A 16,720-nucleotide genomic window follows, 5' to 3' on the forward strand; every position below is an offset into this window, starting at 1 on the left:
CTTCCTGCCTGGTCACCCCTAACAGCCCCCACCCCAACCTGGTCACCCCTTACTGCCTCTGCGTGCTGACCTGATCGCCCCTAACCACCCCCCCATCAGCCTGATCATCCCTAACTGCCCCCTGCTGCTAGCCAGATCGCCCCCAACTGCCCCCTCCCTGCCTTCCTGGTCACCCCTTACTGCTAGTCGCCCCACGCAGCCTGCTTGTTCAGTTGTTTGGATATCCCTCACTAACCCTCCTGCCAGCCCAGTTGTAGGCAGCCATTTTGTGAGGATGTGGGTCAATTTGCATATTGCCTCTTTATTATATAGGATTATTTATTATATTCCCTATTCTATATTTACATTTTTGTGACTATTTTGTAACTACTCATTTATACTTCTTAACCCCTTCACCTTTTTTACCCATTCCTTCAACCCCTCTCACTATCAACCATTAGTCTGTCTCTGTATCTCTGAGTCTGTTTCTTAATTGCTTGTTAATTTATATTGTTCTTTAGATTCCACATATAAGTGAAATCATATGCTAGTTGTCTTTCTCTGACTAACTTAATTGACTCAGCATAATACCCTTTAGGTCTATCCATGATGTCACAAATAGTAAGATTTTATTCTTTTTTATGGCTAATATTCCAGTATATACTACAGCTTTTTTATGCACTCACATATTGGTGTGCAAATGGATTGCTTCCATATCTTGGCTATTGTAAATAATGCTGCAATAAATATAGGGGTCCATATATTCTTTTGAATTAGTATTTTTGGGTTTCTACAGAAATGGAATCATTGGGTCATAAGGCAGTTCCATTTTTTATTATTTGAGGAACTTCCACACTGATTTCCACAGTGGCTGCACCAATCTGCATTCCTACTAACAGTGCACAGTGTCCCCTTTACTCCACATCTCGGTCAACACTTTATTGTTGATTTATTGATGATCACCATTCCGACAGGTGTGAGGTGATATCTCATTGTGGTTTTTATTTGCATTTCTCTGATGATTAGTTTTGTTGAGCATCTTTTCTGTTGGCCTTCTGTATGCCCTCTTTCGAGAAGTGTCTATTCAGATCCATTGCCTATTTTATAATTGGATTGTTTGGTTTGGTTTTGGAAGACACACAATTTAGAGACACAGATAATGAACATTTAAATTTCAGCATAGGCTACACAAAAATTTGCATGAATCTGTATGGGAGAACAAGTAAGGTAAATATTAATTCTACCAGAGGTTCTTGATGTTTCAAAAAGGAAGAGCTTTTGAGCAAAAGAAGGAATTAGGTTTTCTGTAGGCATGAACCAGGAGAAGGGTGTTTTCAATCCGAGAAAACACTGACATCAAAGCCATGTCACAAAGTATAGCATCTTAGGGAATGGTCTGGTCAAGCTAAAGGGCCCAGGGATGGGGGAATGAGAAAAGATGGGACTGAAAAAGTGATATGAAGCTAGATTGTGAGGGTCTAGAACAGTGGTTCTCAACCTTCCTAATGCCGCAACCCTTTAATACAGTTCCTCATGTTGTGGTGACCCCCAATTTCATTGTTACAAATTGAACATAATTGAAGCATAGTGATTAATCACAAAAACAATATGTAATTATATATGTGTTTTCCGATGGTCTTAGGCAACCCCTGTGAAAGGGTCGTTCGACCCCCAAAGGGGTCGCGACCCACAGGTTTATAACCGCTGGTCTAGAATAACATGCTAAAGAGCTTGGATTTTAATGTAATTGCCCACAGAGAAGCATACATGACTTCCTGGTCAGAAACAGGAGAATCAACACACCTTACAGTTGAAATGTTCTTTGGGGATCATATAACAACCTTGAACGAAGATGTGGTATTTTCTTTGTTTCTTATAACTTATGATTATAGTAAAGCATGTCTTGAAAGTAAGTAAAGAACATACATAAAATGTCATTTATACTTCTAACATAATATTAGAGTATTAGAAATTAAACCAACACTTATCCTTCTTTTTAGCTGAAACATATTCATCCTCCAGTCCTAAAAGTTTGTTAGTCTATTTTGGGTATGGTTAATATACATTTTTCAACATGTATATAATGTGTTTCTTGAAAAGTTACACATAAATTATTTATTTAGTTAAAATAATATGCTTTCTTTGATCATATATCATTTGCTAAAATGAATAATGCCTCCCTTAATTTAGCTTTTGTGAATATGTAGAATTTTATATATTAAGATATATTGATAGCATTTAGGGGAAATGCAAATACTAAAAAGTGAGATAACTGATTTTCTAGGGATAAAAATTTAAGACGGTTTTTGAAGTTGAAAGAAATGTTAAAGAATTTAGTATCTTCATGGTTTTACTTGTAATCTGCTCAGCACACAGTAGGTGTGTAAAAGTCTTTTCATGAATAAATTCATACTGATGTTTAAGTTTCTATAAGAGTTAACTCCAGTTTTTTGCCCATTTTGCTTAAATACAAATAAACTTATAAGTATTTGAAGATCTTAAAGTGTGTCTAACCAATTCTTTAAAATCACCTAATATTTAGTAACTCAATAACTTATTTGATGATGGGTGATGATAAAGACAAAGAAAAAATGTTGAAAAACAACCATAAGACAGATTGAACATAAATTATTTACAATTGATGATAAATATTTTGAAAGGTAAATTAAAATGTACCCAACTACTTAGAATATTATTCAGCTTTTAAAATTATAGTCATAGTGGTAAATTGCATTGATAAGTACATGTGATCATGTGAAAAAAGTTTAATATTCTGCTTGTGCATATAAAATATGAATATAAAGAAAAATACATTAAACTGGTATATACCTGGTTTAGGAGCAAAAACTGGTTTTATAAATTTTATTTAATAAAGTTAGTTACTTTACAGTTGTATAACCATAGTAGTTGCTCACTATAGTTCCAACCTCAGACTCCCGTTAGACTTTCCTCTGTAGATAATAGTATATGACGAAGAGTCAAATAGCAAGCCAGCTAAACTTATATACAGCCACAGAACATTTTATAATTTAACATTTAATAATAAGAAGTGCTGGTAAATTAACACTAGAAATAACAGTGTCCAGATGAGTAAGATAGAGCATGAAAACATAATGTAGCCCAAGTAAGTAGAAGAGCTAAAGTAATCACATTAGAATAAGGATTTGAGAGTCCAGATTCTTCCTTCACCTACTGCTTATCTCAGTACATTTTCCCAGAAGCTGCTTTTTTAGTCTTTTTTTTTTTTAATAACATAACCTCCTTTCCTGTGCCAGCACTAACTGCTCTGTGCTGTTATGTGGGTGAAGAGGATGGAGGCATGGCAAGAAAGACATGACTGTTTTCCAGTTTGATCCCTTTAACTGTAGCTCAACAGTCCATGGCTGATGGGAAGTCTTTACGGTAAATAATTTATTTTATGACCTCACCTCGTCCCACAGATATCTCCTGATCATGGTAGGTACTAGTCTACCTGTGAGACCATAATACAATACACAAGGGTCCACTGCCCACCTACCAGGATCTGAAACGTTCACAAGAGAAATTAAGATTTTTTACTATCTGTCTTGTCTGCAGCTTAAGGATAAAGAAGAGAGGCTGGTGAGACAAAAATCATTTCCATTTATCTGTACCTTTTGTATTTGTAATGCAGGGTGAAAATAAGCTTTGAAAAGAAGATATATGTGAAGAAAATGAATTTGTAGAATTTTTATATTCTCGGCACAAACATCTGAGACCTGTAACCAGCTTACTATGTGGTCATTTTACATAAATATTTTCCAAATACATAAATCCATATTTATGTATTTGTGTCAACTAAAACAACTTGTTTTATTTTTAATTTTCTTTCACTTTCTTTGTGATTTTCCTGGCGATACTGCACCATTCAATAAGCTTTGCTTTTTGAACTCTTTTTTTTTTTTTTTCAGTAGCTTCCAACTCTGCCTTCATTTTATTTCTTTACTCGAAATGTTACCAGGGAGTACCAGAAAAGAAAAGTGTGTGTATCTGTGGGGAGGTGAAAGGGAGGCAGAGAGAGGAAGACTGCTGAGGGGGAAAATGAGAACTAGAGTGAATGCTTCCCTTGTTGGCTTTTAGCACAATTACCATCCCTTAGGAAATATGCAGGGAAGAGTTAACTGAGTAAAGGAGCCAGCCCCCTTTAGGCCCAGGGAGCTGGCTGTTGGGGCTATGAAGGATGTTGAATTGGAAAGCTGGTCTCTGCAGCATGTAGCGGATGGTCTGCCCCGAGAGCCAGACAGAGAAAGCATAGCTGGATGAAAGTAGCCTCAGACAAGGAAGCCACGTTTGGCATTTGCATACTTTTCCTGCAAAGGAGGTTTAATCCAAAGAAAGAAGGAGTTTTCAGCTTTGTCAGGCAGGCTTTGTTCAGGGTGAAGAGCAGAAGGAAAGCTGCTGAAGGGGCTTTCTCAAAGCCTTGGTCTCAGCCTTGAGGTGGTTCTACTGAAGTTATATTCTTGGGGGATGTTTGCACACTATTGTCCGTTTGAAGATCTTCTAAACCCAAAGGGCTCGAAGTGTCCCCTCCTTTGCCAGCACAAAAGAAGGGAATTTGTGTGGTAGAAATGACTCGTGTTGCAAACTGAACCCATGCACCTTTTGTTCTTGCACAAAATACTCTGAAGTTCCAAGGATGTCTTTTCGAAGCTGGACTGAGTGAGTCGTACCTACCATAAACGTGTTTGCAGGCTGGAAAACAAGGGGAACAAAACCGACCCGCACTTGTGTCTATCTTTGCCAGCTCATAGAAGGCCTTCATGTAATTCCCAAAAAAAGATGGCTAAAAAAAATATGGCAGAGAAAAAAAACAAGTTTTGACTGGCTTGGGTCATTTTTGCCCTGTTTCCTTACGAAATGTTTGAGATTGAAGCATTTAACAAAGTCTAAAGTTGAGGCAGATTATTTGAACCAAGAAGCAATGTAAGTTTTCTGACCACACCACCAACCTTGTCTTTTGTCTGGCAACGTGAGCTTATGATGGTGGTCTAATCTTCAAAACTGTACCTTTTTTCCTCAACTATGAGGAGCCACTCTTCAGCATATGTTTTTCTGACAACCTACACATTTATTGTGAGGATGTGTAACTGCAAACTTGCTTACATAGTAAATGATCACAATATTGATAGGTCAGAAATCAGGACTTGTTTCAACTTCACTAGTTGGTTTGAACCTAAGTACCTATACTATAATCCTTATATTTCAGGGAAGTATGTACTAAAAGCACAGAACCGGAGTTTGGAACATAGCAATGTACTAGTTTTTTAAGGATAATATGGGCCGTTGGGAGTGCCTTTTAAATTTATGATCTTCCACATGGAGCTTAATCCTTCAAAAAATAGGGTATCTTAATACATTATGTATATAATTGAAAACTTACAAACTAAACATTGCTTGTAGCTTATCAAACAGGATATATAATAAAACTTGACCTGGGAGGTTAGAAAAAAAATACATGTATTTATACAAAGCAACTAATGTAACTTTATATTTTTAAGGGTATTGCTGTATCAATTTTTTTTTAATTGTTGATCCTTTTGCTGTATTTTTTGGCTCATTAGGAGAGCTGCATGGAAGACCCTATACAAATTCAAAATAAAACTAAGTAATGAAAAATCTGTCTAAGGACCTAAAAGACAGGGAAATGCCCATCTGAGTTGCAAAATAATGCCAAAACCTGTAACGTGTCAAAAAAAAAAAAAAAAGAGAGAATGCTTACTTTGAAATTAGCATGAGCCAGCTTCAGAGATAAAAGTCCTGCCCTCTTCACTGATGGAGTAATTAGGAAACCTTTTATCGCGGTAATCATATTTTTGGGTTTCCACTGATGTTGTAATGCCAGTGATTGTGGATCACAGGTGAGGTTGGAAACTTAAGACATTGGCAATGGTGAGATAAGAGCGTTCTGAAGTTATAAATGAGTGGATAAAAACGGTGCTGGCTACTTTCCTAAATACGTTATTTTTTGTTATGGTTGAGAAGCTTGTCTCTGATCTAAGCACACTCTGCTTTGCTGGATACGGTGCATTTCTTTCTCCCGCTTTGCATTTTTCCCTGTGAGAAGCGTGTCTGAACTGGGGGGACCTGAATATACCTCTTTGTTGCTGAGCTTGTCAAGCGCAGCGCTGTGTTCTCTTTCCCACCAGGAAGGTCAGGCCACTGGGGGCCAATCTGTTTTCTGAAATGAACCCTACTGTCTGTCCCTGGTGTCTGACAGATTGAAACAGTTGTCTGTGTTACTGCGCTTTGAATGCCTACTAAATGCCTCATTTTCTGGGGGGAAAGGAATATGTATAGGCTACATTGAAAAGATAAAATTTTTAGGAAGGACTGGACTTTGGATGTTAATATTTACCTAAAAGGCAAATTTAATTAACTTTCTAAGAACATATTTACAGATTCAGGAACTTTAACTGTATGCACTGTGTACACACACACACACACACACAGACACACAGAGAGAGAAAGAGAGATAAGCTTTCACCTGTGAGCTCTATTCCTAAAGACTTATATTGTGGGGGCTTTAAAAATTGGAGTCTTAAAATTATGACATATGGAACTTTCAATAGTAGACTTGTAGAAGTAAGAGTCTTTTGTTCACGTAGATTTCAGTTTCATGTATTTTGATGGGTGGGTATGTATTAAGCCTGAAGAAATTTGTACTGTGCTGAGTCTCACTTCAATACTCTCCAGATAATTGAGCTAATTAAATCTTTACCAACATTAACACAACTCCAGCATTCCTTGGATAGTGGATAATTATTGCATGAACATGGCAAGCTTAAACTAAACAGACGAAAATAGAGTTCTGTGCGATGGGTATTGAGCTTATTCTTTATTCATCTTTTGATAAGGTTTAATTAAAACTGCCTCTCTCCATTGTGGTCAGAATGAATGTGCTTGTTTTCTTAGTGAAAAGCAAATTATTCACTTCAGCCATGGTTCAGTAATCAAAGCCTTTGCAAAGTTTTGGGTTATAGTGTAGCTGTGGGGATATAATTGCTGCAATTCTGTATGAAGGCTTTATCTTTTTTTTACTACTTTCTCTTGTTTATTTTTGTAGAAAGAAATTTATAAAAGCCCATTTTTTGACTTGGTGTGGCAGTACATATGTTTAAACCCTTTTTATAGACTTAACATGGCTGGATTTTTCAAGGTGTATTTTTTACAGCCTCTTGGTAATGAAAGGTGAAAAGGGACAGGCATTTAAAGATGGCATTTGAGGTGGTCTTTTAAGTTAGTGAAGAAAGATCAATAAAATCTTTAAATCCTGTGGCTGCTACTGGATTGACATATGAGTCAACAATCCTAAGGGTGGGAAAGTCATAGACATTTGCAATTTTCTGCAAATAAATATTTTCATTCTCTTTTACTTTCCTTAAGTCCACCAGAAATATTTTTTTGTATTGTTCTTTGAAAAGAGGTTGGTTTTTTGCCTCTTATGTTGGTGATAATTTTACAACATGAATAGATTTTACTATATATATTAATGACAACTTATTTTGGAACTTATTGTCATGAGTGTGCTGTGATTTCTTTTCCTTTCTTTTTCTTTTGTGTTAATAAGTGGGAGCTTACAAGGATACAGGATGTTTTATGAAACCAAGGACAAAAATAAAAATAGGCCTCGGGCATAAACTGGAAGCAGGGGCTTATGCACAGACGGGCTTTCTCTCCTTCAACATCTTTTTGTTGTTGTTGTTGCCTTGATTCTGACTTTCCCTGCTTCTCTGGTCCATGTGGTGAAACCAAGTTGACTTGCCCCATGATTTGTCATAGAGAAAAGACCAGGCATCACTCTAGGTCAGCATTCCCAATCCCTCCGAAGGAAATCTGCCCTTTGCAGATCAAGAGAATCAGTCCTACATCCTAATTTTAGGTGTTGTAACGTATTACTTCTTGCTGCCCTCTTTCCTCATCAGTTCCTTAAAAAGGGGAGAAATAGAGACAAAAGCAAAAGTTTCTTTGGAGAATTATTGTGAGGGTGAAGTCATTGAATCCAGTGTTTTTCACCTCCCCAGTGGATAGTGATATTCATCTAGTGGTCTAGAAATAGTATTTCTTAAATGGAATAGATTAGATGAGAAAGGAAAAATCTCAGAGGTCACACGGTATAATAAGAATAAATGTTGTTTCAAGAAATCTTTGTTTCAGTGGTGTGTGTGTGTGCCTGTGCACGCGCGGGCACGCGCGCACAGGCACACACACACACACACACACACACAGTGCACCTATATTGAGTCACTTAATAAAATGTGTTTTTATAGTCAGTGGTGGCCAAAACAAGTTTGAAGCAAGTGACTGCTCCTCAGATCCATTTCAAGGTTTCTCTTGAGTGGCAGGGGGAGGGGAGGCAACACTGGGCAGGGCTCCAAGCCCATCTCTCTCCCCATCAAAGTAGCTCTACTTTAATCTGCTTTATACTTTCTGTTTCTTAAGATAGCCTTTAAACAAAGGATGCAGTGGCCAAAAGTTTGAATAAATGATTTCCCAGGTCCCTTCCTGGGATTTTCAGAGCTAAGTACAGTAGCCACAGGAACCAGATCAGCATTACTTTGGTTTTCTGTACCAGGGAGGGCTTGGGAAACCATCCAGTCCTCAGTTATTTGGGTGTGGGTGTGTTTTTTTCTTTCTTTCTTTCTAAAGTTGACATGCAGTTTCCCTACTTAATCCCATAAAAAACTTTGAGACTTAGCATATAACCAGGACAGCACTAAATCTGAATGGACTTTAAACAGCTTTACAATTTAAAAAGGGGAGAAAGCAGCGACTCCTTCCCCCTGCACTTTTTTCTGTTCAATTCTTTAGGGAGGAATGAAAAGCAGAAATGAGCAGTGGTGATCTGAGTGAGAGGTATCCGGGCAGCCTCCTCACATGCCCAAATAAGTCCCAGGAGAACTAAGCATCATAGAAACAATCTCTCTAATAGAAATAAATAGTAAGAGAGCAAAGACTAAGTTAGAAAAACAAGCTGACTTCTCTGGAAGTGCTTTTTATATGACCTCCTTTGGAAAGTGGAAATAAGTTTAGCATTGGCTTTTTCTGCCCTAGACATTGTTGGGAGGGAGGGGATATAAATGACCCAGACTGAAAGCTGGGATCTGGTGTTGAGCTCCTTTGTTTAATGATGAGTTCTGTTGTGCCTCTCTGCAAAAATGTGAAGCAGTTATGGGCTTCCTTTATTTGGACACTGTGTTGGTGAACCTTTTATTGGTCATTCGTTGCATTAACTCCACTCGGCACAGGAAGTTCTTTAACTGAGGAAGCCGTGTAGGGTAGGGATTAAGATCTTTGGCTTGGACCAGCAGCCTGCATTTTGATCCTTCGCTGCACAGCTTACTAGCTCTGTGACCTCAGCTAAATCTGAACCTTTCTAAGTCTGAGTTTCTCCTCTATAAATAAGGACTAGGAATAGTGTCTATCTTATCAGCTTGTTATGAATATTCAATAGGATGGTACATGTAAAGCATTCAGCACAGTGGCTGGCTTGGCTCATAACAACTGCTGAATAACTGTTATGGATCCTAAATTTCATGAAGTTTATGATAAATAAAAGATTTAGTTGAACTCTTTTCTGATATCTTTTGTAAATTTGTCTTTCCATTTCCTTTACCTAACACAAAATAATCAAAAAAGCTAGACATCCTTGTGTGTGTTATGTGCCGCAGAATGGGCTCCACCTCCTGCCGACTCTATGAATGAGTGATGTCACCATGTCCTGTCCTCAACAGCCCTGAACAGCTCCTCCAAGCCTCTGGTCCTTATGAAGCGAGTCCGTTTCATAACTAGTCTTCCTCTTTTCCTGCCTTCTTCTAGTTTTCTCAGCATGAGAGTCTTTTCCGAAGAACCCTACGTTCTCATAATGTGCCTGAAGTAGGGCAGCTTCCTTTTTGTCACATTTGCCCCCAGAGATGTCTCAGGCTCAGTTTGCTCCAGGACCCACTTATTGGTTTTTCTGGTGGTCCAGGGTATCTGTAGAGTTCTTCTCAAATGAATCAGTTTTTTTCCTATCAGCCTTCTTTATTATCCAAATTTCACATCTTTACATAATCATTAGGTATAAATGATCCTAGCCTTGGTCTCTGTAATGGCACACCTTTTTATTCTTCCTGACCTTTCCTAATTCTCCCATTGCTGCCCTTCCAAGTCTCAGCCTTCTCATGATTTCTTGGCTGCAGTCTTCATTTGAATTGAGGACTGAACCACGGTAAGCGAAATCTTTAACAATTTCAGTGTCTTCATTGTAAAAGTTGTGTATTTCTTCTGGAGTCATAATTTTTGCCTTTTTGAGATTTAAATGCAGTCCTGCTTTGGCATTGTCTCCTTTCGCTTTCCTTGGAAGTTGTTTCAAATCGTTGCCATTTTCTGCCAGTAAGATGGTATCATCTGCATATTTTATGTTATTGATATTTCTTCACCACTTCTCACTCTTCTTTCCTTTGAATCTAGCCCAATTTTTCATATGCTGTGTTCTGTGTATAGATCAGCTGTGGGCAAACTACGGCCCGCAGGCCGGATCCGGCCCGTTTGAAATGAATAAAACTAAAAAAAAAAAAGACCGTACCCTTTTATGTAATGATGTTTACTTTGAATTTATATTAGTTCACACAAACACTCCATCCATGCTTTTGTTCCGGCCCTCCAGTCCAGTTTAAGAACCCATTGTGGCCCTCGAGTCAAAAAGTTTGCCCACCCCTGGTATAGATCAAACAAATAAGGAGATAAATACACCCTTGTTTTTTATGACACCTTTGCCTACAGGAATCATTCTGTCTGTCCATGTTCTGTCCAGACAGTGGCTTCCTGTCCACAATACAGGTTACACATCAGGACAACCAAGTGCTGAGGCATGGCCGTTTCCTTCAGAGCAACCCATGGCTTTTCATGATCCATGTGCCAAAGGCTTTACTGTATCTATAAAACGTAGACTAACCTTCTTCTGAAATTCTATTTTTAAAGTATATGTTTATTGATTTCAGAGAGGAAGGGAGAGGGATAGATAGAAACATCAATGATGAGAGAGAATCATTGATTGGCTGCCTCCTGCACACTCCACACTTGGGATTGAGCCTGCAACCCAGGCATGTGCCCAGAATGGATAATAAACCATGACCTCCTGGCTCATAGGTTGACACTCAACACTGAGCCATGCCAATTGGGCCTCTTCTGAAATTCCTTGGAGCACTCCAGCATCCAACGAGTGCTTGCAACTAGATCACAAGTGCCTCTTCCTCTTCTGAATGCTGCTTGAACATCTGGCATTTCTTTCTCCAGAGAGGGTAGAAGCCTTTGTTGGATTACCTTGAGCATCACTTGCTTGTATGGGAAATTAGAACAATAGTTCTGTAGTTTTTGCACACCTTGACATCTCTTTTCTTGAAAAGTGGGATATATATTGAACATTTCTAGTCTGTGGGCCATTGTTTTGTTTTTCATATTTCTTGACATTCTTGTTAGGATTTTGACAGATTCAGTCTCTGTAGCTTGAAATAATTCTATCGGTATCCCACATACCTCTGGTGACTTACTTCTCAGAAGTTCCAATGCAGCTTTCCTTCCATTCTGGCATTACAGGTTCCTCCTCATGGGAATCTTCTTCAGAGGTATCTGTCATCCTTTTGTCTCTTCTGTACAGATTTTTAGTCCATTATTTCCACCTTCCCCTTATTTTCTCCTGGTCACATAATGAGCTTCCTTGTTGCTACTTCAGCAGTCCTAAGCGAGATTAGAATTTCCCTCTTATTTCTTGAATCTCCTGGTAGAGATCTCATACTTTTCCATTCTTGTGATTCTCTTCTATCACCTTACTATTGACTAGTGTAGTAGTTCTCTGTCTCTGTGGTAGTCATTGAAAAACTGCATTCAGGATTCTAACCTTGCTTCTGCCTCCTGCCTATCTCTAAAAATGTTGAGTGTTCTGTCACCCATCTTGATTTTTCTTTCCTTTTTACTTCCAGCATTGTCTTTTCACATTCTTCCCAAATATTTCTAGTCATAGTCCACAGTTCCTCTGGTTTTCAGTCAATCAATTTTAAGCAGTGTAAATCTGGGGTTTTATTGGGTATGTCTGAAGCTGGGCCAGAAATGCAATGGCTTTGATGGCAGAGCATGTGAGTGGATGCATGGGTGCCTGGGGAAGGCCTGGAAATAAAATCCGACCAAAGACCATTTACTATAATGTCCAAACAAGCACCAGCTACTCTTTTTCTTAATCTTTTCTCTATGCCTTTGTTTATTTCTAGAGAATTTACTCTGCCATAAAGCATAATAATCCGGTTAGTAATAGTGATAGTGACAACTTCTCACTTTTTGAGGGTTTACTGTGTGCGAGGCATCATGTTGAGCACGTTACATGAATATGCTCATTTTGTCCCCACAACAGCCCTCTGATGTGTTCTCATCTCATTTGCAGAGAAGACTGAGACAAGAACTGTTCTTTCACATCCCCAACATCCCAAAGCTGAGTGGCGGAGCTGCCACCATAACCCATTTCAACCAAGTGCTAGAAGTGCACAGGGTGCTGTGTCATCTCGTTGCCCTCATCACTGGTCTCCTGATCTGACTGACAGGCCTGCTTCATTTCAGATGTTTCCATCAGAACCGGTCTAAGCCTCTGCAGTTATTTAGTTGCTAATGTCTAGAGGAGCTTGGACTACCTCTGGAGACGAAATTAGAAATGCAAGAACTACAGTGCCCCGAAAACCCTGCCCAAATTGATTTAATTAATCCGTAATGCCAGCACCCTGAAGGCCCTATTTAAATACAGTTTCACTGCTAGTGAGTCGCTCCAGGAACCTTGATTAAAACTGAAAGCAGTCAGAAGTAAAAAGTATAAATCTGCCTTTAATTTAAAACTCTCAACATGAAAATGTGGCATAAGTCTCATGTTCTGGTTGGCTCTTAAAATACATGTCACAGTCATTAATACGATGACAATCTTCTCTATAAATTTCATGAAGGTACAGTTGGTCCAAAAACATCTGGGATTTCTACATAAGCACTGGTGTTCCACAACATACACTTAAGATACTATTATTGTGGGCCATGTTCAGATGGTTTTATCCACTTATAAGTATTTCTTTCAGAATTAACAATGCAGTAGTTACTGCAGAATTCAGCTGCAGCTCTCATCTCTGACCAGTCCCCATAGGTCCAGGCAGCTTTCTTGTATTTCTGTCAATACTGGGGAGAAATGACACAGAGAATCCAGAAATCATTGCCTTTGAGGGTGCATTGTTTAAACCGTGGCAGTACTGTCATGGTAATTTTGGGCATAGTCTCGTAGTAAAATTAGCTTGTGTTTCTTAAAATACTGACCATTTTGGAGCAAGAATTCCAGAATGTCCTGGAGCAAGTCTGAGGAAGGGATAATCCACTGACAGATATTTGAGGGCATTTAAAGAAATGTAGATCAAAAGCAAATAAAGTAAACAATCAAAGAGAAGAAAACATGCGAGGAAGAGCTGATTGAAAGGGGAAACAGAAGCTGTTTCTAGCTTTTCATTACTATCAGACTTTTGGGGTGAGTATTGGGGACACAAGGACCAGGAAAGAAAGAAGGAAGACTTGCAGACATTTCTTCCTCCACAGAGATTTGAACATCAAGATAGTGTTCTCTCCTTTTCTTTTCACTTTTCTAATTCTTAACTAATTGCTGGAGCTTTCATGAGCAAAGCCATAGGTATTTGCTGCTCGGGTATCGAGTACTCTTATAAACAAAAAGGAATGGTACTGCGGGCTCCTAAGAAAAGCACTCCCTGAATGAGACAGGGGACGGTGACCTATTCCCTCCGATGTTTTAAGATTCCCTATTGATGTTGATCACCAAGATGAGTGAAGACCTGTTCTGATTGAGCAGTCTTGCTGCGATCCATATAAGGCCTTCTTTCTTTAGACATACCTTTTTAGAGGGCTGAAATTTAAATTAATAAACCAGCCAGGGCTGCATGCCGACATGACTTGAAAGTTAACTGGGATTTATTGATCTGCAGCCTACAAGCTGTTCTATGCCGCGCTGCACATGAGAAAGCCAGTCTTTTAAGTCGCAAAAATTTTTTTTTAATTACCTTAAAAAATATCTTTTACATCTTTAGACAGTAGTGTTGTTTGACTGGGACCCCTCTACCCCTCTTTCCCCCAAATTGGGTCATTAGTGACTCCTGTTGACAACAGTAGTGGCTAATGCGACATTCATAATCCATGCTCAATTTTCTGCATTAATGGAGGGGAATGGAAGCCAGGGCTGGGCCAGCCACTCTTCAGCCCCGACTAGGAGGGCTGGAGGGGAGGGGAACTTCAGAAGGTGGGGATGCAACTGGAAGCTCCTCATTTCCTTTATTAACCTGGTAAGAAGCTTGCCTCCCTGCATGTCCCAAACTCCTTAAGACTATTTCCGTTCCTCACTGGACACCTTCTCTTGAAGAGACACCTGTTATGTAAATCTAGACCCTTCCTATCGGGTGTCCTAGAATAACCTTTTAAATTTCAAAGAGGTTTACCTGCCTTTGCAGTTCAGACAATGTGTATAATGGATACCCCCCTTGGGTGCTTTGTGCTTTTATAAACTTTTCCAGATGCTCCTCTCGCCTTCTATTTTCTATGCCAAACAACCTCCATCTTCTATCCTCTTCTGTCCACCTATTTTTTTAATCATGCAGGTGTGTGCACACACACACACACATACACACACACACACACACCCCTATATAATGAGGTTTTTTTCGCCTTCATTTTTAGAAATAATACAATATTTTATTTCTCCAATTTCACTGGACTTTTTAAATCAAGTATCCTGCAGGACATAGTAATTAAACTCACACATATTGTATGGGTGCAGATAAGCCAGCTTGGTAAAACAGTAGAAGCATCTTCTACTTCTCATTTCTCAACAGCCCCACCTCCACCAGCATCTAAATATTCAATCTTCCTCTCTCTCTAACACACACACACACACACACACACACACACACACACACACACATCTTTCCATAGCAAAACAAATAGTTTAAGAGGCAGATGGTGGGGGTTTTTTGTTTGTTTGTTTTGTTTTGTTTTTTTAGGGTGTGCTCTCTCTCGAAGACAATTTTTAATATTAAAAAGAAAATCCAGCTAATGCTGGCTATTAGTTACTTGTAACACTTCTCCGATGGAAAATGTTGGCTGTACTCATTATTTTCCATCTTCAATCCAGTCTCTCTCCCTGAGAAAACGCTCTCCCCAGCCCCACGTTAACTCCGTTATTATAGTCTGTCTTTGAGGTGGAACCTTTTCAAGGGTTTTGAAAGTTTAAATAAATTATGCACCCTGCTTATTTACCCTCTCAAATCATTCCAAATGATTGCAGAGACACGCCTGCTCTGTATATAAACCATGCTGCTTTCCCCCTAACGGATTATGTCTGCTTATTTGATAAATATTTTATATTTGTTTTAGGTGTTACCAACTTGCCACATATGTATGAGGCTGGTATTAGTCCCCGGATCCAAACGGAACTCTTTTTCTCCCATAAAAATCTGGATAGGTGCATAAATTATCCAGGATAACAACCAACTCAGAAATTATTCTCTTTTGGTATGATAATACTTCATAGCTTTTATTCTTCTAACCTATTTCTAATGATGTTTAACCTTAAAGCGAGCAGCCCTGGCTGATTTGGCTCAGTGGATAGAGCTTTGGCCCTTGAACTGAAGAGTCCCAGGTTCGATTCCAGTCAAGGGCACATGCCTCGGTTGCAGGCCCGATCTCCAGCCCTGGCTGGGGCGCATGCAGGAAGCAACCAATCAATGTGTCTCTCTCACATCAATGTTTCTCTCTGTGTCTCTCCCCCTCCCACTCTCTCTAAAAATCAATGGAAAAATATCTTTGGGTGAGGATTAACAAAACAAAATATAACAAAGAGCATTTTAACATTAGAATCACCATTAGGGATTCTGTATCTATCTGCATATACATATGTGTATATGCATATATACACATACTAGTACAATCAATAACTATTTCAGGATTCTGAATAACATGTAAATAACAATATTAAGCTGTACAATGGAAAATAAAAATTTATTTTAAAAGAGAATTTGTAAATCGGATAATGATGTGCACATAATTACATTTTACTTGTATAAAAATTCTCCATTTCCAGTCCCTTTAATAAGATATGACTGTAGCTTCATTGGTGGGTATGAAGTTAGTGAGGTAATAATTAGCTTTGGGCCTTAGGGCAGGGAGTGGGGTGACCTCTCCAAGCACATGCCTGTTCCGGATGTTTAGGCTACAAATTCAAGGGAGCCTGAGTGCCCACCCTTAGGGATATTGCGTCTACAGGGGAGGCAGGCAGCAATCAATGAGCTTCGCCACGGTAATGAGGACTGTGGTCAGGTGGGCCCAGGAGTTCCATCGGAGCACTGAGGAGGACTGTGTCAATAAGGCTGCCGGTGGGACTCCTTGCTGAGAAATGGAAATGTTTTCCATTTCCTTCATATCAATACAAGTTAACAAATGGCTATTCCATGTTTGCTATTTGCCAGGCATCGCGGGAGACAAGTTTTACCTCCTGTCTATATGGGCCCTTCAGACCAACAGCAACATAACACGCCATAGGTGAAAATTTACAAGGAGGGAGCTTATTATTATGAGGTAGTGGAGGCCTAATGATCTTTGAGTGGTCTGGATGGACCAATCGTCCTAGCTCCTTTTTAATAATAAGATTCACTCAAGCCTCTGATTT

At 39.0% G+C, this 16,720-nt stretch overlaps 1 protein-coding gene across 3 annotated transcripts in view; it reads left to right on the forward strand.

The window, feature by feature from the left end:
- CDK14 (cyclin-dependent kinase 14) overlaps positions 1–16,720 on the forward strand; it is a 506,888-nt gene that overhangs the window by 444,503 nt on the left and 45,665 nt on the right. The window lies entirely within an intron of this gene.

The sequence above is a fragment of the Myotis davidii genome, unplaced genomic scaffold (genome assembly GCF_000327345.1).
Source record: "Myotis davidii unplaced genomic scaffold, ASM32734v1 scaffold187, whole genome shotgun sequence".
NCBI lineage: Eukaryota > Metazoa > Chordata > Mammalia > Chiroptera > Vespertilionidae > Myotis > Myotis davidii.